Source organism: Carya illinoinensis, chromosome 6, assembly GCF_018687715.1.
Source record: "Carya illinoinensis cultivar Pawnee chromosome 6, C.illinoinensisPawnee_v1, whole genome shotgun sequence".
NCBI lineage: Eukaryota > Viridiplantae > Streptophyta > Magnoliopsida > Fagales > Juglandaceae > Carya > Carya illinoinensis.
In genome coordinates, this window is record NC_056757.1 from 2,369,128 (window position 1) to 2,393,715 (window position 24,588).

Consider the following 24,588-nt stretch of genomic DNA (forward strand, 5'->3'; position numbering starts at 1 on the left):
CCAAAACTTTACCCCAACCCAAGAATCCACCGTGCCCTTTCAGCCGACGATGAATCCAAGGGTTAGTAAGCAAACCCTGAGATCAGCATCATAAAACCATATGGTAATAATTTCTCTGGATACCAACTTGCTAAACATGATGAGAAATCTTTAAACCCTAGGTAACGCAACCTATTCAAAGAACTCCCGAGCCTAGGTTTTAGAAATTACTCACACATAGTGTATTTTCAAGCAAAGAAGAAAATCAAAACCAAACATGACAAACTACGATTCTTTGAAAATAAAAAACAAATCTCCAAATCGACTCTGAAAATGAAAACTTCTCCTGTGTCCCTCTACTCTCTAATTCCCCCCTTCTTATCCTTGTCTTCGTGCCTTCTCTCCACCTCCACTCCCGAATCTTCCATGAGTGGTTGGTTATCCCCTCCTATTCTGTGCGGTTCATCACTGAAGGTTAGGGCTGGAATTGAAATAGAAAAGAGTGAGAGTGAGGGGAATTAGTTAAGCACTTAGAATATTTTATGAAATATGCTGCGTTGCCATGTCCTTAATGTGACTTAAACAAAGAAAAACATTCTTTTTATTTTTAATCATGCCTCAACCTTTCTTCTATTTTAATGTATTAAAAAAGCATGTAACATGTTTTTAATCTGAAACTTCCTCAACTTTATTCTTATTTAATACATTATTACCATTCTATCAACGTCTTTACAAAGCCTCTGGTTTCAAATCAATTCTTCAAATTTCGAACAAGTCTCAAAGTGCTATCCACCCCACTGGACTTGAGGGGGTATATTAGAATTGATGATAGTGCTAAGGCAAATGTAAAGAAAAATAATCTTCTAGAATAAACTGTAGACAATTGTATTTTACTTCTCTACTGTACTCTCTACTGTAGTTGTAACTAACTTTTATTCCCTTTTGCTTGTATAAACATCTGATGGAATCATCATTGAAATGTGCTGAGTATTGAGCAAAACCTTAGTTTGTCATTCTAGACTCACAAGATTAATCTTTAGACAACATCCTTAATGAGTCCTTTATTGATTGCAGCACCCCAAATGAGTTTGAGTGATTCCTCTATAGCGTTATAGAGCTTGTGAGGATTAGGACTCATACTTGGGTCAACTGACAAAGAAATAGTCATCTTGTTCACATAACTTCAAAAATGGAGAACCAATGATTGCAATAGAAACAGGAGAAAAACGTAGAACAAAGCATTAGGATTGATTTGTAAGCCACAGGGTTGGACTGCAAAGACATTTGCTTCAATTCATGTGCACTCAACATATTGACTTTCCGCATTACGTATTCTTTCGTATTTAAAAGTTCTCAAATTTGTTAAATTTGATAATTTTAAGTAAAAAAGAAATAAATACATGAAGCGAGTCCTACAATATTTATTATTATTTATGTGAGTTTTATTGAAACAATTAAGTGCTCAACTTGCAAAATCGAAGAACACATATTAGCAAACCAAGATTACCAATAATTGCTTAGCAAATAAGAGTACCAATAAATAACATACCTCAAAGTTTTGGCAATCGAAAAATTGATGCCACTCATTATTCTCTATATGAGCAGTTTGTCGACATACTTTAATACCACAATAACATATTGGGTATTCATTTTAACACTAGTTTCTTGAGCTTGAGACATTGCTAGTGCTACTACATGCCTCAGACATTGTGTCAATATGAGCTACAAAAATCTTTCACCCTCAGTGATATTTTCAGAACTATCAACCCAGCAATTACACCCTAGCAATATTTTGTCAAAAGAAAAAGAAGGCATGAATACAATATATAAAGTTTATGTTAGCTATTTCATAATCTGCTTTATATTTATTAATACAATTTGGTACTTGCTGACTGGCATCTTGGGCTGAAAAGCATAAACTTGGCAAGCTAGCATTGATTACCAATGTAGAAGATTAACCGTTCATTTGATTCTAAAGACATTTATAGCAGGAGCTGTGGCATTTTATACATTATAAAACTCATAGCACATACAACATGTCTAATCTCGCCCAATAGCATTGAATCCATGGTTGCAAACTAGCTGACTTTGTATAGATTGAAATCAAGTTAGCCCCAAACCAAATTTCAGAGACCAAAAGCTAGCCCAAGTGGGCCCCAAATTCGCACTATAAAAAGTTAAAAAGTCTATACACTTGCAGCTTTCTTAGTAAAAGTACATGACTTGTTTTGCTTCTTCTTCTAATGTAAATTGAATGCACAGTAATATAATACACATATTCTATGATTAATACTTTCCTAAATTAAACTGTTTTTCCTCCACTTGAAATACATTCTATAACTTCCTAAATGCCAAATTCCAAATGTATTCCAAGTTATACTTTCCTAAATTTTAATCCAATTTTATAAAACTAAACTATTTTTCTCCTCTTCAAATACATTCTATAATTTCCTAAATGCCAAATTGCAATGGCACAAGTTGAATACTTTCATAAATTTTAATCCAATATTTGAAAACCAAACTGTTTTTTCCTCTTTCTATACATTCTATAATTTTATAAATTTTAATCCTAAGGCCATTTCAGCAGACAATTTCAAAAACTACTTTGCATTTCAGTTGGATTTTCTAGGCTCAATTTAGCTATCGCATTGAGCAGGAGTCATATCTTAGCAAAAATAAACCCATAGAGTAATTCGAGGGACAATTTATGCAAGAAAAAATTAAAACAAAGGAGAAATTACTTGATAGATAGATATAGAGTAACAACCTCAGTTTTTATGTGAGGGAACCCAGACCACAACGTAAATGGATATGCACCATAATAATAATCAGCGGCGACGGTAGGCTCAGTGGTGAGGGGGTTGGCCTCAGGATTCGGGGAGTCCAACAGAGGGGAGGCGAGAGAGCTCTTAAGATTTCAAATTTAGGAGAGGACGCCAGAGGAGCTTCGATTTCAAGCTTTGGAATGGAGTAACGATGGCTCAATGGTGAGGTTATAGTCACAAATCTGAGGGATGAAGGCGACGGTGGCAACAGTTCAACTGAATGGTGACGCTCCAGGCCTTGGGGAGTCGACGTGTTTCAAATTTGGGAGGGAGGGTGGAGTTGTGGACAAGAGTGAGGGAGGGATGGATCTGAATGGGATGTATAGAGGAGATCTAAGAGGAGTATTGGGGTTTTTGATTTGGGAGGGAGGATGGATTCGTGGACGAGTGAGGAAGGGATGGATCTGAACAGGATGTATAGAGGAGATCTAAAAGGAGTATTAGGGTTTCTGATTTGGGAGGGAGGGTGGATTCATGGACTGGAGGGAGGGAGATTTTGTTTTTAATTTCAGCTTGAGTTTTTCGTAATTAAAGGAGCCACGTCACTCGGGATGCAAGGCTCGGGAGATTTACTTAGTGGGTTTAGCATTTCAATCATCGTTTGTTTTCATAACTCTACTTAATTCATTTCATCTCATCTAATCATTATAATTTTTTTAAATTTTTAAATAATATAAAATAAATAATTCAATTTTTTCAAATCTCAAAATAAAAATAATATTAAAAAATAATTTTTAATTTTATTTTATTCAACTCACCTCATCTTATCTATAAAAATAAACGAGGCTAAATCTATCTTTTAACTTTATATTTGTACTCTCCTAGTAAGAAAAAAAAAAGTATTGTTTTTGGAAAATTTAAAGCCATAATAACTTTTTCTTTTTTCAAATCAAAAGAAAATTTTAGGATTATGCAATCTTACAGCCAATGAAAGTTCAAATATATCTATTTAACTTTGACTTTAGAGCTCAAATTAGCAGGAAAAAAAATCAATTTTGTGAACTACAGTCATACTGTTATGTATGTTATTTCATTCTCTAAGTAGAATACTAGAATGAATCTATAGAATTTTTTTAAAGTTTTTATTCAAACTTTAAGACTTAAGAATCCTATCATGAATCTATTGGAATATAATTTTCTTCCTTTTAAATGAAATGGATAGCATCGTTTTAATATAAAATGATGAATATTTTGATCATTTCCTGCTGTGTTGATAAGTGAAATAATTAAAATATTTTTATATAAAATAGATACTATCCACACTACAAAAAAAATCGATTTTTGTGACAATTATTTTATAACCAAAAAATTATTTCCGACGAAAATGATAATGGCAACCAAAAGGATTATTTTTGATGAAAATAAGTACATTTTTGTTAGAAATAGTCATTTTGATTGCAAAATACTGGTTACAAAAATTCATTTTTCTTGTAGTGCCAATTTCGTTAGAAACAGAGATGATATGTTTTAATCTAAAAACATTAGACCCAATTTTATGTTTACGAAAAAAAGTTCAAATCATCATATGGCCATGGACCTCTCCATGCCTGGATTTCATTAAGCCCTTGGCCCCCTATATGCTACGAGCTTGGTGTAGGAGAAGCAAAAGTGGCTAGCTATAATGGCGGTTAAGGAAGCAAGAGGCCATCGTACCAATTTGAAATGATGGATATATCATATAGGAAAAAAGATAGACATATCTATTCGTGTACATATAAAATATTGTAGGTCTCATTTATTTAGAGATAGAAGATCTATTTAAAACACATTTTTTTAACACGTACACGCATCATAGTACTGCTAATGTGAGAACTTCCCACTTGAGTTCTTACATTAGCTATATATTAACATCCTTTATTCATCACTTCCACTTGAGTGGATCGATCTTCTGGATTCGCAAGATCAATCTTTAGACAACATCCTTGATGAGTCCTTTATTGACTACAACATGTCGGATGAGTTTGAGTGATTCCTCTATATCGTTACAGAGCTTGTGAGGATCAGGAATCACACTTGGGTCAACAGACAAAGAAATAGTCATCTTGTTCACATAACTTTGATAATGGATAACCAATGCCTACAATAGAAACATGAGAAAAACATAGAACAAAGCATTAGAATTTGTAAGCCACGGGGTTGGACTTCAAAGACCTTTCTTCAATTAATGTGCACTCAACATATTGACTTTCTGCAATATTACATATTCTTCCATATTTAAAAAGTTCTCAAGTTTGTTAAATTTAAAAGTTTTAAGTGAAACAGAGTGAAATACATGAAGCGAGTGCTATAATATTATTAATTATTATTTGTGTGAGTTTTATTGGATAACTTACATTTGGGGCCCCATAAACAGCAGGAGCAAAGTAAGCAATTGGATGGCCATAAAAGCTAATATCCTCTTGCGGACCAATCACTCCGGAAATGCCATTGTTATATTAGAGAGAGCTCGGTGTATTATTGCAGCAGCAACCTATTATATATCCATGATGTAAACATAATTTATGACATTATTCAGCAGCTTGTTCTGCAGCTCTTTGATGATAAACATATTTTTTTTGCAATGATATACTCATTTTTTTTAATAACGATATGTACAAGTCTCAATATAAAAGGCTTGTGCAATCCATTTGTAAAAAAATGAATCATATCATGAAAAAGTATAAAAAAATTACTTTTTTTAAACAAGACCTACTTTTTTACAAAGTGTCTGCACAAGGCTTCCACCGTTATGTATGTGATGAAATAATAACTTAATTACTTATATGGGATTAATGCTTCACTTTTTTTTAGTCCAAAGTATGAATTTGGATATGATTTAACTCCTTGGTAATAATTTATTTGACAATAACTAGCTTGAGTTATAAAAATGAAGTGTTAGGTCCAAATTGGAGATTGATCGTATGTACGTACATACGTACCTACCTTGGTACCAAATGTTTTGAATACTAACCCAACACACGTATTTGTGAATATAGGTTCAAGTGAGAGCTTTTTTCTATCAATGGCGGCCTTTGCTTTCCGAACATAATCCAATGGGTCGTCTTGCAAAGCAATGGTGAATGGGAGGAACATATATCCGATCAAATTGCCCCACCTAATTTTCGACCCCTTAGCCATCATATCAGCCATATCCTATTTAAATTCTGTTAGAAGTATGCAGATGATTGATGCATAGTCATTTAGAGTTTGTACTCTTTTTTTAGAGTTTGGATTTATTTAGGGGTGCTACCCGCATCATGCGGGGCGGGTGCACCCCTTCCCCGCACCCCGCCCCCGCATGATGCGGGGGATGAAATTTCATCCCGCACCCCACCCCCGTGAGGCGGGGGCGGGGCCCCTCGCTCTAGTGCCGGGGGGGTGGGGCGAACACCGCATCCGCCCCACCCCCCGCCCACTTCAAAAATTTCATATTTCAATGGGCTTAAAAAAATTTTGTGTCTAAAAATATTATTTTTAGACCCAAATTATTATATAATTAAATCTTAAATTAAAATTTATATATATAATAATAATTTAAAAACTAATAACATAAAAATTATGTTACTAATTTTTAAATTTGTTAAACTTGTTCACAAGAATCACAAGAGAGTGAGACTTGTTCATCACAAGCTTGCATATGCCATGGGCACCCTAGGCCTCATTTATATAGAACTCTAAGGCCATACAAGAGTCTTACTTGAGCAATGTGGGACTTAACAGTAAGTCCCACATTGCTCAAGTAAGACTCTTGTATGGCCTTAGAGTTCTATATAAATGAGGCCTAGGGTGCCCATGGCATATGCAAGCTTGTGATGAACAAGTCTCACTCTCTTGTGATTCTTGTGAACAAGTTTAACAAATTGTAATATTATATATATATATATACAATTTGTAAAATAAAAATATATATTTATAAATATAAATATAAAATGCGGGGCGGGGGAAAAGCGGGGCGGGGTTGAGCCTTGCCCGCCCCCCACCCTCGCTTAGTGTTTTTCATGCGGGGCGGGGTCCCCCGCCCCGGCATGTGCGGTGTGGGGTACCCCGTTCGCCCATGCGGAGGCGGGGCGGACTGGGGCGGGGTAGCGGGGGGCGGGCCCCCGCTGCCCACCCCTAGATTTATTGTAGCATTAAGGCATATTGGGATGATGCTATATTTTTCAAACTATGATAGAAAGATAATTTACCTGTATTCCTGCAGACTTTCTGAGATTGACGAGAATGACTGTCCTAAGGTGGATACCTTTGGGGATATTGCTATTGCTTTGCTTCACTTGCCCATCTTTCGTCTCCTCACCTATACATCATGATGAGTGAACTATATATGCATTAGGGATAAATACTATATATTAATGCTAGTGTCGGTAGCTTATACATGATATGCATATTGAAAAATACTATATATTAATCATCGTTGTGATCTTATTATTTGCTGATACAGAATCAATGACTGACATCTTATCAGTTAAGCATTTAATTAATACCTATGATATATGTGTCAATTATTTTATATTCACTATGCTACTAACTGATGTTCATGCAGATATTAAAATGTGATAAGCAGCAGCTCTTATGTTTAAATGAAGTGATGAGGACGTGCAGGGCATGTGTTATTAAATGGTGCTGTCTCAATTAAAGGATGGAAATGAAGGATAACCGTCCGATTGAGTCATGTGGTGTAATTTGTGCTTCATGTATATATATGAGTGTTTTCATGTTAGGGTTAGGGGAGGTTGGTCATTTTTTGTATTCGGCCCAGAGAGCTTGAGTGAATTAGAGAGAAGAGAGAGAGAGCTAAGGTTTGTTGAGGGAAAAAGAAAGCCAATTCTTGTGGCTCTTCTTGGCTTGATATTGTACATTGGCACATTGGCTTTACAGATTCATCAATAAAATGATCTTTGAGGCTGTTCCTGTCGTGAATGTAGGCCATTAGGGCCAAACCATGTAATTTCTGTTTCTATTTTCTGTTTCCTTAATCTTTTCATATTTCTTGTTGTTGTTTTACAGTTTAATCTTGATAATCTTGTTATCATTATCTTATCGTACTATATTTCTTTGATTGAGTTTCGGTTTTGAGTCTTTAAGTTCAATCAAGGATTTGGGTTGTATTCATAACAAGTGGTATCACGAGCTTAGGTTCTATGAGGACCTTGAAATTTGATGTTGAAAAATGTATTGGGGAAAATGATTTTGGGTTGTGGAGAATTAGGATGAGGGCTCTGCTAGTCCAACAGGGCTTGCAGGATGCCCTCCCCTGTGATAAAAGGGGCTCTTCCTCGAAAGAGGAAGGGAAGGTGGAGGTCCAAAGGGACATTCTCCAAAAGGCCCACAATGTATTGATACTTTCCCTAGGAGATAAGGTTTTGAGGGAAGTAGCTAGTGAAGAAACTGCTGCTAGTATCTGGTTAAAGCTTGAACACCTCTATATGACAAAATCCTTAGCTAACAGACTCTATAAGAAAACTAGGCTATATACTCTTAAGATGACTTCTGGAACCTCGATAGGAGAACATCTGGACACTTTTAATAAGATTATATTAGACCTAGCTAATATAGACATTAAGGTGGAGGATGAGGATCAAGCAATCCTCTTACTGAGTTCTTTGGACTCCTCATAGCAGAACCTTAAGGAGACCATAATGTATGGTAGAGATACAATATCTTTAGATGAAGTGCAATCTGTACTTCATGCTAGGGAATTACAAAATCAAGAGAATACTAAACAAGAACATGGTGAGGGCCTGTCTGTTAGGGGAAGACCAGAAAAGAGAGGCAAGAAAGGCAAAACTGATAACAAGAAAGGTAGGTCTAAGTCTAAAGGAAAATAGTTAAAGTGTTTCCTATGTCACAAAGAAGGACATTTCAAGAGAGATTATCCTTATAGGAAAACTCAGGTAGGAAACAAGAACAAAGAGGATAGGGATGTAGCAGTGGTGTTAGATGGGTATGATAGTGCTGAGGTACTAAATATATCTGAAATAGGCCATGAAAAAGAGTGGATTTTAGATTTAGGTTGTTCTTTTCACATGTGTCCCAATAGGGACTGGTTTGAAAACTTTTCTGAATTGGATGGTGGGCATGTAATTCTAGGGAATAATAAATCCTGCAAGATCATGGGTATTAGGTGTATAAGACTAAAATTACATGATGGGATGGAGAGACTTTTGAGGGAGGTTAGATTTATACCTGACCTAAAGAGAAATTTAATTTCTCTTGGTATGCTTGATAATTCAGGTTATTCCTTTGAGTCTGAATTAGGAGTCCTTAGAGTCACTAAAGGTTCACTCACTATTATGAAAGAGGTTATAAAGAATGACCTTTATACCTTAGTTGGCAAAACCATTGTAGGAGAAGCATCCCTTGTACAGAATGGAGTTGAGAAAAATCTGTGCTTTGGCACAGGAGGTTAGGGCATGTTAGTCAAAGAGGACTTTTAGAACTTCAGAAATAGGGCTTGCTGAAAGATGCAAACTTGGACAATTTACCTTTCTGTGAAGACTGTGTCTATGGAAAGGCTAAAAGGGTTAGTTTTAAAAGGGCAACTCATATGACTACTCAGACCTTAGATTATGTACATGCTGACCTTTGGGGACCTTCTAGAGTAATTTCTCATGGTGGAGGGAATTATTTTCTCTCTATCATTGATAATTACTCTAGGAAGGTGTGGATTTACATTCTTAAACATAAGAGTGACACCTTTGGAAAGTTTAAAGAATGGAAATCCTTAGTTGAAAAACAGGTAGACAAAAAATTGAAAACCTTAAGAACTGATAATGGGTTAGAGTTTCTGTCAATAGAATTTAATAATTTCTGTCAAAAGGAGGGGATTATAAGACACAAAACTGTTAGAGAAACACCTCAACAGAATGGCCTAGCTGAAAGAATGAATAGGACCATTCTAGAGAGGGTAATATGGATGTTGTCAAATGCTGGGTTACCTAAGACCTTCTGGGCTGAAGCTGTTGCCATAGCTGTCCATTTAATTAATAAGTGTCCATCTTCTGCCATAGACTTTAAAACACCACAAGAAATGTGGACTGGGAAACCCCCCCAGTTATGATTACCTTAGAATTTTTGGGTGCACGGCTTATGCACACTCAAAAACTGATAAGTTAGACCCTAGGACACTAAAATGCATTTTTGTGGGATACCCTGAGGGAGTCAAGGGGTATAAACTATGGATAGACAAACCTGGCAGAAATAAATGTATAATTAGTAGGGATGTGATCTTTAATGAATCCCAAATGGCTCGTGTACAAAATATAGAGGCAGAACAAAGACCCGGAAACACTGAGGGAAATGTACAGGTTGAGGTGGAGAGAAGAAACACCTCAACATATAGGAATACTGGGGAAGTCAGTAACTCTAAGGACCCAATTTCAGAGGATTTAGATAAACCAGGCTCTGACTCTTACATTTTAGTAAGAGACAGGAAGAAAAGGACTATAAAACCACCTATTAGGTAAGGTCACGCAGAGCTTATAGCTTTTGCTTTGACTATTGCTGATGAGGTTGTTTATCAAGAACCAAGGACCTATAAAGAGGCCATTGCAAGCAAGGATGCCACCAAGTGGATACTTGCTATGCAAGATGAAATGGAGTCTTTAAATAAAAATAAAACTTGGGATTTAGTTACAAAGCCTGTTGGGGTTAAGTTGGTTGGATCCAAGTGGATCTTTAAAAGGAAGGAAGGCATACCAGGGGTAGAAGGTACTAGGTTTAAGGCAAGGTTAGTGGCTAAAGGTTTCACTCAAAGAGAGGGAATAGATTTTAATGAGATATTCTCTCATGTGGTTAAGCATAGTTCCATTAGATTGCTTTTATCCTTCATTGCATATCATGATCTGCACTTAGAAAAATTGGATGTAAAAATTGCTTTTTTACATGGAGAATTGGAAAAGGTAATTTACATGCAACTTCCTGAGGGGTTTATCAAAGACATTAACATTGATCAAGTTTGTTTACTTAAAAAATCTTTATATGGTTTAAAACAATCACCTAGAAAATGGTTTAAGAGATTTGATACTTACATGCTTGAAAATGATTTTAAAAGAAGCTGTTATGACAGTTGTGTTTATTATAAGGATGTTAATGGAATATTAACATATCTGTTGCTATATGTAGACGATTTGTTGGTAGCATGTAAAGACCTTGATTTGATTAAACAGGCTAAGTGTATGTTAAAATCTGAGTTTGATATGAAGGAACTAGGACCAGCTAGTAGAATTTTAGGAATGGATATTATAAGGAATAGACCAGAGAGGTGTCTACTTCTATCTCAAAAAAATTATCTATCTAAAATTCTTAAAAGATTTGGTATGGACCAAGTTAAACCTGTAAGCACACCTTTAGGTCAACATTTCAAGTTGTCCACTACACAAGCCTCACAAATAGAATCAGAAATGGAGTTTATGCATAAAATTCCCTATGCTAGCACGGTGGAAAGTGTGATGTATGCAATGGTCTGTACCAAACCTGATCTTACCTTTGCTGTCAATGTTGTTAGTAGGTTTATGAGTAACCCTGGTAAGGCACACTGGTAGGCTATTAAGTGGCTTTTAAGATACATTCCTGGTACTACGGTGTTGGGCTTGAAATATGAGAATAATGTTAAGGAAGGTTGTGAGTTAGAAGGTTTTGTAGATGCTAATTATGCTGGTAATGTGGATACCAGAAAATCTTTAACAGGATATGTTTTTACTGCTTATGGGGGGGCTATTAGTTGGAAGTCAAACTTGCAATCTGTTGTAGCTTTGTCTACAACAGAGGCTAAGTATATAGCTATGATAGAAGCAATAAAGGAAGCCATATGGCTGAATGGTATATCACATGAATTAGGTATTTTTCAAGGAAATATAAATTTACATTGTGATAACTAGAGTTCAATATATTTGGCTAAAAATCAAGTATATCATGAAAGGTCTAAGCATATAGATGTTAGGCTTCATTTTGTTAGGGATGTAATTGAGTCTAGAGAAGTTGGAGTGGAGAAAATTCCTACTGAGGAAAATCCCTCAGATATGATGACTAAGTCCTTACCATTAGCAAAGTTCAAAATCTGTCTAAACTTAATTAATATGCAATCTGTTGGGGTCCCTTAGTAGAGGGACATAACAGGAACAGTCAAGATGAGAGTATAATAGGAGTGATGAATAAAATATTGTCAAGGTGGAGAATTGTGATATATGTGTCAATTATTTTATATTCACTATGTTACTAACTGATGTTCATGCAGATATTAAAATGTGATAAGCAGCAGCTCTTATGTTTAAATGAAGTGATGAGGACGTGCAGGGCATGTGTTATTAAACAGTGCTGTCTCAATTAAAGGATGAAAATGAAGGAAAATCGTCCGATTAAGTCACGTGGTGTAATCTGTGCTTCATGTATATATATGAGTGTTTTCATGTTAGGGTTAAGGGAGGTTGGTCATTTTGTGTATTCGGCCGTCAGAGAGCTTGAGTGAATTAGAGAGAAGAGAGAGAGAGCTAGGGTTTGTTGAGGGAAAAAGAAAGCCAATTCTTGTGGCTCTTTTTGGCTCGATATTGGTTCAATCTTGTACATTGGCACATTGGCTTTGCAGATTCATCAATAAAATGAGTTCTGAGGCTGTTCCTGCCGTGGATGTAGGCCATTAGGGCCGAACCATGTAATCTCTATTTGTATTTTCTGTTTCCTTAATCTTTTCATATTTCTGGTTGTTTTACAGTTTAATCTTGCTAATCTTGTTATCATTATCTTATCGTACTGTATTTCTTTGATTGAGTTTCGGTTTTGAGTCTTTAAGTTCAAGCAAGGATTCGGGTTGTATTCATAACAATACCATATTAGAAGACGATGAATATAATTACCAGGAAGTTGCTTTAATTTCCTAGAAGATAAGAGCTACTTCCTTTGGGATTACTGCAACAACTAAACATGATATAGAGTCATGTCCCTGCATAATTGCTTGAGCAGAAGTGCAAATGGGGACTTTTCACATTAAAAATGCCATGATCAGCATGAATGAGGTAAAACAATACACTAATATTTTACAAAATGATTGTCTATAGAATTGTTGGAAACTTACCATATCTATGATTCAGATATCTTGATAGGCCAGCTTGAACTATTCCAACAACAACGTCGTTTACGGTCTGTAAAAATATTCATCCACAATATCAAACGAGTAATACTACATACAGTCGTAGAATGTGCAAACGCCGCACCATCGCTTTGAAAAAGAGTGGGGTTCACGATTAAAAAGTTAATTTTTTTTCATGTGGGTCCTGTATTAATTCACTTTTTTCAAAGAGACTGCACGGCACTTGCATAACCACAACTGCAAATATCATTTCTCATAATATCAAAATTATATGAAAAAAATAAAAGCTTCATTTATTAGCTTGGATCGTATAAAGAAAGTGCATAAACAAATGCCTATGAATTGACAATTAAGCATCACATGTGCAGCTTGAAACAATCTTACGATAGAACCACACGCTTATAAAAGCCATCCCAATGTGGTTTTGGAGAGAGATCAGACGGTGTTTACTTTGGTTTTTATTACAAATATATTCAAACTTTTTTTTATGTATGTTTATATTATATAACTAAATAAAGTCTTAGTAATCATAAATTTTTAGCTACGAAAATGACTTTTTTATGACAAATATATTTGGTTCAAAACCAACAATTTTGTTTTAGTGAATAAAAGATCTCGTAAATAAATTTGAACTCATTTTAAAAAATGAATTGGTTGGGAGCATAGCTATAATGACGTGACCCGATTATAAGCCCCAAGATGAAATGTCTTTAAACTTAGGGGTGGCAATATATGACACGACTCATTAACCCAACATGAATATGACATGATAATAACAAGTTTGGGTCAAAATAGATTGATCCGTTAAGACACGATTGTTTAATGGGTTGATAACGGGTCAATCCGTTTTGACATGTTATAATCCGTTATGACCCGTTAAGAAATTTAAAATTATAATTATACCCTTATATCAAAAGGTAACATTTTTATAATTTTAATTTTGATATTTGTATTATTTGAATTGTAATTTTGGACTTGTAGTTAATTTTATAATTTTTATAGATATTTTAATTTTAACATTTATATAAAATTATACTAAATTTAGTCAGGTCAAACCAATTAATTTCGGGTCTATTCAATTCATTTACATAAATAGATTGAAATGGGTTGACATGACATGACTTGTTATTTTAATGTGTTATGTTAGGGTTTGATATTTTGACATGATAAGCTTAATGAGTCAGGTTTGAGTTACCCATATGGTATAATATATATGCCTTGACATGACATGAACATGATCTGTTAACATGATTTGACACCCCTATTTAAATCCAGTCCAATCCGGTTTTAAAAAAAAAAAACTAAAACAAAAAACAATGTCATTTTGAGACAAAATCTTAAGAGAAATGATATTTGCAGTCATGGATTGTGCAAGCGCCGCGTAGTCTATTTGAAAAAAGTAAATTACTACGGGACCCACATGAAAGAAAAATAACTTTTTAATTATGAATTCTACTCTTTTTCAAAACAATTATGTGGCGCTTGCGCACTTCACGACTATATAGCATTACTCAAATCTTAAATCCCTCTTATTTTCTTCCTACCCCTGCCCAACGTCTCTTTTATCCTTTGTCTCCTATGTGTAGAACCCTCCCCACTCTTGACTTGTTCTTATCTCTATGTTCAAAGCTGCCGCTGCTCCCTTCACCGTCGACGTAAGGCGCCATTGCTGGCGGTAAATCTATCTCACTTTTCTCCCTTTGTCTCTCTCTATCTCGGTATCTCTTTATCATCCTCTGTGATGTTCTGTAGTGCCTAGCCCCAGGTTGTTTATCCCAATTTGTGCTGCATCGCCGTTGGTAAGTCACTCCATCCCTCTCTTTCTCTCAATTGTTCCTCTCTCTCTCTCTCTCTCTCTCTCTCTCTCTCTCTCTCTCTCTCTCTGTGTGTACTAAGCTAGCCATCGTGACTAGTGGAGGCTGCCACATGTCCAGCCATGTTGTCTTGCTAAGTCGAACCCTCCTTGAAGTGCTGCCACCTTGCTCCTAAAATCTAGTTGCTCCACCTCACTTCATTGTGGTAAGTGTTTTTCGATTCTCTCTCTCTATTGTGTAATTGACGGTCCATCTAGCTATCACTAACATGGGTTGTTTAGTTTTTTGGATTGTTGAGAAATTTTATGGATTAAGACTGTTTGTGAAATTTGTGTAAATTGATTGGTTTCAATTGAGGTCGGTTTTGAGATATCATGGACATTGGAGGAAGTGGTTTGGGACCTTGAATTTGGTATGAAAATATGTTCAGGTGGTGTATGTGTTTTGTGATGTGGGGCTTCTAATAGAGTTTAAGCAAAATTCGAGGGTGGGTTGATTATCAGTGGAGTTGTATTTTTGGGACATATCGTCCTCGAGTCATTATAAAGTCGAGGCACCAAGTGGACTGGATGTTGAATGGGTCGTTTATGGACTCAAGAGTTGGTTCTAAACGAACTGTAGTCCAAACTATAGAATTTCGTTATTTATGTTGGTTTAATGATGCTATGAGCTATTAATATACCAGTGGTGATTTAGATTAGGTTATGATATTAGTACTGTTTGGGTTCAAGACTTAGATAGTATACTTGAAAAGTTAGGTAAGTAGTGCTCCTATATATGCTAGACTTTGTCAAAAAAATTTTCTGAATTGAGTTTGTGAAAAACTTGCATATTTTGTTATGAAAACAATCTTGGTGATTTTCTGCACACTCGATATTTGAGAAATCAAATGAAATAATTTTGTCATGACTAGTGTAGACATGAATATTTTTGGTACTCTATTTCAGTATTGTATAAAAATGTGAATATGAAGTCTAAAACTTTAATATGATTATATAATATTTATCTGCTCAGTACTCTGTTCTTATATGATATTGCATCTAAAAATCATTTGGCATGACATTCTATTTTTGCTTCGTAGCACGGGTGTAAAATTATGGCCTTTGTTATTATGTTGGTACCAACATCTTTGTTTTTGAGTGCACCTATTTTTGGAGACAAAGTGATTTTTTAAGTAGGTCTTTGTTGTATGCACCCTCGGCAAGCTGAGTTGAAAATGGGAGATTTCACTTCTGTTTCTGCTTAGTTTGCCGAGGGGGTTTGCACAACCCTGCTACATGGGTTAAACATGACATATGTTATGTTACGATGTTGTTTCAATTAAGCTTATGCCAAAGGTCTTTTGTATATAATAAAATGTTTAGAAAATATCATTGCTATTTTTTTAGACTGTTTGTTTATGCATTTTGTAACTGGTTCATGCTTACATACTAGTATAGGGTCACTGCTTATTGCATCGGTGGACTCACCTATTTATCTCCACCATTTTCTTTTTAGATGACGTAGATGGTTATGACAATTGGAATAGATGTCACATGACAACATTATAAGAGAAATGTGATATAAGTGCCAGGTGACATAAATCATGGATTGGTGAGATTTTTGAGAATATTTAGAACTAGTGTTGAGTTTACTTTTATTAGAATGGTTTTAGAGGTATGTGATTTTAGAAGATTATTGTATCTAAGTTTTATATTTTATGGATTTCTAGTTAGAAGGGATGTGCACCCCCGGGATCAAGGCTTGATAACATCTGAGTGACTAATGTAAATAACAAAATTAAACAAAAAACAACTTGAAATGATAATTGCTCGATTTGGTTATGCTAGAATCCTAAATTGAAGTTGTGTTCCTATTAATGCCGAAAACTTTGAAAATAAGACATAATGGTTGCCCACATGTTAGCCACAACATGCCAAAACTTTTGTTGGAAGTCCAAATGGATAATGATGACATACTACTTCTTACCATCCATTTACTACTTTATAGTGTGCTTGAAACTTTTTTGTTTTTTATTATTTTCTTTTGAATATTTTTTTGATATCCTTAATCATTAAGGAGAAATTAAAAAATTTTACAATTTCACTAATAGTCACTTCCTTAATAATTAAATAAAAAAATAATAAAAAAATTAAAAAAAATAAAGACAGTAGTAAATAGGTGATAGGAGATAATAAGCCTATTATTATCCATTCCAAATAGATACAAAGGTTGATAACCCTAAGACACTTTCATACAAATGCAAAAACTTGCCGAAGGTATCATGTAAACAATTGGTGGCTGAAGAAATGGCTAGCCGATACAATATATACTAGTTGAATCTAAAATTTATAGATAACATAAAGAGTTATGCTATATACAGTTATTTTTGCATACTCTTAATTTGCGCACTTTACTGCTGTGATTGACCAAAATATTTATTTTATATAAAAAAAAGTGACGCAATTAATCACGTTAGTGGAGTATACAAGGAGTACTACGTAAAAGTGAACAACACAAAGAGTTTTTGTAAAATAAAATAAGTCGATCTTTTTAATTAAAAAAATATTTAAAATGTAAAACATCTAATATGTAATTATAATATATTATTCTTCCTATTTTACTAAAATAATATTTAAATTTTGAATAAAATGATATAAAACAAGTATTTTAGTTAAACATTCGAGTAAATAAAATTTCAATTGGAAACTATTAGTTCTTAAATTTTTAAATGATAGAAAGTATTTTAAGTGTCACTACAAGTTTGGAAAAATGTCAATTGAGGCTGAAACAATGGAGTAAGAATTCCCACAAAGGCCAGACTAAGCTTGGGAAGATCAAACACTTACAAGTATCAAATGTTGGGAGTCTTAATGCAAAGATCAAACAGTTGCAGTGTGAGGTGAATGCATGGCTAGAAGAGGACCACATTAGATGGAAGCAAAGGGCAAGGCAAGCTTGGCTAAAAGATGGGGACATGAATACTAAATACTTCTATAAGTGTGCCAGTCAAAGGAAGAAGACTAATACCATCAATAAGATCATTGACAGGTATGGCAACTCTACTTCTAACACTGAATTTATTAGTAGAATTTTTTAGGAGTTTTTCTAGGATTTGTTTGCTACTTCTAATCCTGGAGGCATTGAGATGAGGCTAAGTCCATTACAAAATTCAATCATTGAGGAGGTGAACATTAGCCTCACTAGAGTCTTCTTTGAAATGGAAGTTAAGGAATCTGTCTTCTCAATGAATCCTCTTGGCTCCCTTGGACCAGATGGTTTTCCTGCTGCTTTCTATCAACAACAATGGGACATTGTGGGACCTGGAGTATGTGCTACAGTTCTGGAGGCTCTTAATCATGGAAGGTGGACACATGGCCTAAATGATACTTTCATTGCTTTTATACCAAAAAAGAAAAATCCCTCCATTGTTTCAGATTTCAGGCCAATTAGCCTTTGCAATGTCCTTTATAAAATCATTACTAAAGTCCTAGCAAACAGGTTGAAACTTGTTTTATCTGATTTGATCTGACTAACTCAGAGTGCATTTGTCCCAGATAGGCTAATTATTGACAATGTGATTGTGGCTTTCGAAGCTTTACATACAATGAAGTGTATAATGAAAGGAAGAGAAGATTTTATGGCCTTAAAACTAGATATGAGTAAAGTCTATGACTAGATTGAATGGGGGTTCCTGTAGGTAGTTTTGGAGAAAATGGGGTTTGCACAAAAATGTGTATCCATTGTGTCTTACTCCATTCTTTTAAATGGATTCCCACAATAATGTTTCTTCCCTTCTAGAGGAATTAGGCAGGGTGATTCCCTTTCACCCTACTTTTTATCCTATGCTCTAAGGCCCTCAGCTCTTTATTGAATGAGGCAAAAGTGGATGGTATGATTATTGGATTGCCACTGGGCAAAAGTCATGTTTCCATTAACAACTTTTTTTTTTTTTTGCAGATGATAGCTTGTTGTTTTGCAAAGCAAACTCTCTTGAATGGAGCAGGATGGTAAGCCTTGTGGATGTCTATGAGAAAGCCTTGGATTAAAGGCTAAACAAGGAGACGAGTTTTATCTTTTTTAGGAGTAACACAAGGAGTGAACCCAAGGATCTGATTATTAGAGCTGTAGAAATAAAAGCCACTGGATCTTATGAAAAATATTTGGGGCTACCATTCTCTGTGGGAAGATCAAGGTCCATCTCCTTTAGAGACATTCTTGACAAAGTGAGAGTCAATTTGAGCAATTGGAAAATAACTTTTCTCTCTTAGGTAGGTAAGGAGGTTCTGTTGAAATCAGTAATACAAGCAATACCAACTTACTGTATGTGATTATTCAAATTACCAAAGAAGCTGATCTATGAGCTTAACAAAGTTGTGAAGAACTATTAGTGGTGATGGGCCTCAAGGTGAACTAAGTCGTAAAGATCCTTTGCAAGTTTCAGAATGGGCAATTACAAGATCAAGAGCTAGAAAGATGAAGAAAGCTATGCAAGGATTGTTGAAATCCACTTGACACGTGTTTAGCAAGAGCCCAACATTCAAGATAGGCTTGAGAGGAGGAGATCTAGTTTTCATCCACATGATACACTACAAAAGACACGACTTGGGCTTATTGTTATTGAAGGTTTTGGACTTATTTATTTCATTAAAAGAGCTTATTTTGTTAGTTTAGAATAAGTGGGCTTGAGGATGTCAGCCCACACATATGTCTTATTTCTAATGAATTAGGATTTTTGGGAAGGCCTTGTATTTTGGCCAAGGGCATATTTGAAAAGTTATTATTTAAAGTAAACTAGGGTTTTAGAAGTACTGTAGCCCGGACACTGTTCATGCTACAGTACTGCGGCTTACTTAGGGTTTTGGGGATTTTATTTAAACCACTTGTAGGCTCATTTGAGAGGGTAAGACATTTTTTATTGAATTTTCATTGTGAGTGAGTTTTCTCTTCTTGTTCTTAATTGAACTCTTGAATTTATCAAAGGTAAATCACAACCTTTGTGGCGTTCCTCCTTGTAATTTGGGTTCTTGAGACGGGATTTCATTGGGTGTAGATTTTAATATAATCTAGGTTTTTGAAACGAGATCTCAACGGGTCTAAGTTCTCCATTCATATACTTGAGTTTGGCGTTCTTGGGTTTGTTTTTCCAATATTGTTGTTGGGTCTCAAAGCGAGTCGATTGGGGTTCATATCATTTGGTATCAGAGCCAGGTTTCGATCCTGGGACCTGTGGGTTATGGGCCCTAAGGTGGACCAAGTCGTAAAGATCCTTTGCAAGTTTCAGAATGGGCAATTACAAGATCAAGAGCTTGGAAGATGAAGAAAGCTATGCAAGGATTGGTGAAATCCACTTGACACGTGTTTAGCAAGAGCCCAACATTCAAGATGGGCTTGAGAGGAGGAGATCTAGTTTTCATCCACGTGATACACTACAGAAGACACAACTTGAGCTTATTGTTATTGAAGGCTTTGAATTTATTTATTTCATTAAAAGAGCTTATTTTATTAGTTTAGAATAAATGGGCTTGAGGATGTCAGCCCACACATATGTCTTATTTTTAATGAACTAGGATTTTTGGGAAGGCCTTGTATTTTGGCCAAGGGCATATTTGAAAAGTTATTATTTAAAGTAAACTAGGGTTTTAGAAGTACTGTAGCCCGGGCACTGTTCATACTACAGTACCCACGGCTCACTTAGGGTTTTGGAGATTTTATTTAAACCACTTGTAGCCTCATTTGAGAGGGTAAGACATTTTTTATTGAATTTTCATTGTGAGTGAGTTTTCTCCTCTTGTTCTTAATTGAACTCTTGAACTTATCAAAGGTAAATCACAACCTTTGTAGCGTTCCTCCTTGTAATTTGGGTTCTTGAGACGGGATTTCATTGGGTGTAGATTTTAATATAATTTAGGTTCTTGAAACGAGATCTCAACGAATTTAAATTCTCCATCCATAGACTTGAGTTTGGCATTATTGTTGTTGGGTCTCAAAGCGAGTCGATTGGAGTTCACATCAGGTGGGGTCAACAAGTAAATGAGAACAAAATCCATTGGATAAAGTGGGATTAGATGAGAAAAGCAAATAGAGAAGGTGGGCTTGGATTTAGATATTTTGAAGACTTCAATCTTGTCATGCCAGCAAAACAATTCTGAAGGATTTTTAAAAGTCCTGACTCTTTGGCAGCATAGGTCCTCAAAGCAAAATATTTCCCTAATGCAAATTTCCACCAAGCAAAACTGGGTAGTACTCCTTCTTATGTTTGGCAAAGTTTGTTGCCTGCAAGACCACTTTTGAAAGAATGAATTTTTTGGAGAATTGGAAATGGGGATCAAGTTAGTATTTGGGATGATAAGTGGATCCCTCAACCTACTACCTACAAGCATCAAAGCTTTGTGAGATTCCTCCAGGTAGACACTAAGGTTTCAGAGCTTACTGATTTACCTACCAAGCAATGGAAGCTATACTTATTGTATGCAATTTTCTCCAAGGAAGAATCTAAACTAATCAAACCATCCCTATCAGTCCATGCAATAGCCCTGACAAACTTATTTGGAGATGTACTAACAATAGTCTGTTCTCTGTGACGAGTGCTATTGCTTATCACCTAAGACGAGCTATTCAAGAGCAAAAGAAGGGCTAGTCATCAGGTGTGCAGACTACAAAAGACTCCTAGCCAAAACTTTGGCAATTGAATATTCCTCAAGCTTGCAAGACCTTTCTATATATGGAGGGCCTGCCTAAATGCCTTTCCCACAAAGCTTAACATTTTCCAGAAGGAGAGTTGTTGATAGTTCAAGTTGTCCCATCTGTGGGCAAGAACCTGAGACAATTGAACATTCAATATGGGAGTGTATTTTAGCCAGAGATGTATAGGGGTAGTGTTCAATTAGAATTCAAAAACCCAAGTCTATAAGAAGGAAGTGGAAGAATTCTTAGACATTTCCTGAAAGATATGGGATAGAATAAATGATTTTGTGTTCAAAGGTGCTTTTACTTATCCAAATAAGCTAGTGCATCACTCACTACTTCTGCTGCAAGATTTCCAACAGATTAATAGCAGTTTTGAGATCCCAACAGCAACTCCGAACCCAATAGTTCTTTCCTGGTAGGCTCCTCTTCATAATGTCTTCAAGCTTAACTAAGATGCGACAGTGGATAAAACTCATTGTAAGACTGATAAAACTCATTGTAAGACTAGAACTGAAGCAATCATTCAAGATTAGGAAGTTTATGTTATTGTCACTTTAAGGATGAATATTGATCTATTCCCTAATCCACTACTAGCTGAAGTACTTGCAACCCTACGTACTAAAAATAGATTAGAATAGGGAACTGATAAAGGTACTATTACTGCTTAAAAACTTCTGTACAACTTATTAATAGATTTTAAAATTTTCCGACTTTTTATTTTATTTTAATGTGCTTGATTTTTTTAGAAAATATTTTTTATTATGTATTAGTAAAATAATTATAGCTCGGTTGTCCGTGCCCCCACTTCATTCAAAGAATGCATCCAAATCAAAGTGCTATAATTAATGGATTGTGAACCAACGTACGTACATACCGTGTTCATTGCATTCTTCACTAGCTTTATGTCGTCCAAGTTGACTGTCCGATGCACGAACTTTTTTACGTTCAGCTCAACCCCAGGTGCACCTTTGATCGGAGTTTTCATGTCATTCAGAAATAGAATGGTCGCCACAAACAGCAAGACATCCACCAAAGTGTTCCAAATCAACCTTAAAAACAGCCAAATTGCTAAAAAGAACCACCAAAATCCATCCCGCGAATTAAACGTTGAACCTGCTCGTTTTTTCACTGGAACACTAGGCAATGCTTCTGGGTCAGAGGTTTTCCGTGTACAGGCTAGGAGAAGGGATATGAGGGATGCACCATCGCCCATCGAGTGGTGAATCCTAAAGACCCCAACAGCCTCTGCATCTGAGGTTTTGATGTTGAGAATGTGGAGTTCCAATAATGGTTTGGAGAGGTCCAAGGGAGTTCTTGTGACATTTGACACGTAGTCTTCAACAAATCTGTCTGGAAAATCTATTTTGGGATCCAATTCGGGAACAATAACATGATCCTCCAGATTTACTTTCGTCTGAGTCCATTTTTTATTTTTGCAGTACTGGTTGCCGTCAACGACCTTTAATTATATATTTGTTAATTTCATGAAATAGCAAGAAACAAATTAAATACGTTAAAAATATTGAATTGTACAAGTGGCCACGCACGCAACTACTCATCATGCTCGGACACATGCGTTAATAATAATTAAATAACGAAAATGTTAGTTCTATTTTGAAACAACACAAGTACTAGTAGTGTTAATTTCCTTTTATAATTGCTTTCAACTGACTTAAAAGATTATGCATCAATTAATTAATTGATTAAAAGATTTCTCATCGTTGAGCTTGCATGCCATGTGTTGATCATGAACTTGCCGAGTGCAAATATGTGTCTCAGATGTGGATATAAGTGAATGCATGTGTCTGAGTTAATGGTCAAAGCTAGCTGCATGCATGCCTAAAATCCAAATCAAATGGCTTTTAGTGTTCTATACGCTTGAAAAGGGGCATGTTTCTCGGTTCCAGTATGTCAAAATTACTTTTCAGGTGGTCATGCCAACCTCATGGTGGGCTGTGAAGAGGGTACCCAAAATGCCACTTCGCTGGCCTCATGGTTAATTACTTTCTGGGATTAATCAATTAAACCAATGTTTTCGACCAAGCTGCAGATCAGAAACCCCATGCATACAGGAAATTAAGAAGCAGAGAAACGAATTATAGGGCAGGTATGATACATTACTTACCATCTTGCTGGAGAATCTAGGATGCTTGACCAAAGTTTGCTCCAAACCAGCCTTAACAACGTCAGGATTGAGTCTTGTCTTGAACCCAACGACGACAATGATATAAACGTTAAAGCGTGGCGCATGAAACAACCGAGCTGCTGGACTTAGTGGCTCCTCATCATGATGACTGCTTCTTGATGCCTTGACATGATCACCCATCATCATCTTGCTTCTCCAATTCCCTCTGGATGATTTTGTTTAATTTTCTTTCACAATGCTTTCAAAAAATTACTGTTTGCAGTCTTGATCTCCTGCTGGGACTTCATGAGTACGTACCATATATATATATATATATTGTTGTGGGCTTGTATATACTCGTTTAAATATTGGGATTAGATTGTGATCGGTTCGGTCCAAGTATTACGTACGGCTCTTTTGTCGAAGAACTAACTTACAACCACTTAACTTCCTTGAAAAAATAGGAGGCGTAATTACAGTACTCTCTCAATAATAGAGTTTCTTTTTAGAGCGTTCCTTACTTTAGCTTGAGTAGTATCGCTCGTCTATATATTGTTTGTCGCTTTTGTATTTTTTTTAATTTATATATTTTTTAATATATTTAAATATTTTAAAAAATAAAAAAAATACATTGATATATTTAAAATTATTATTTTTAATTATTAAATAAAATAATTTTTTTTACCAACTATCAATTAAAGCGGTCAACTATAGCGGCATACAAGCTTTTCTCTTCTTTTAATATTTCCACTTAGTCATGATCAGTTGCCCACTGGATGGGTAATTTAACAGCGAAGTACTGACGTTACGCCTTATGTTCGAGTTTTACGGCACAGCAGACCTAATTTGTCTAACGTCCATCAAGTTTGGCATCATCAATATACCCTCAATTCTCAACCTAACTCTTGTTTAAATATGAGGGTTTTAAGGAAACGAGAGGAATAAATGAAGTTAGTCCCCCTAACATTTATTCCTGTTTGTTTGAATTTGAGTAGAAATATTTCATATATTTAGAATAAATATATTTTAATTATTTCATGACATTATTATTGATTTTAGATGGATAAATAGTTAATAGATATAAATATGAGTTGTTATTTAAATTGATTAATA

General features: G+C 35.4%; 1 pseudogene; it reads right to left on the reverse strand.

The window, feature by feature from the left end:
- Positions 1-4,454: 4,454 nt before the first annotated feature.
- LOC122313001 lies at positions 4,455-23,914 on the reverse strand (annotated as a pseudogene).
- Between the last annotated feature and the right edge of the window lie 674 nt (positions 23,915-24,588).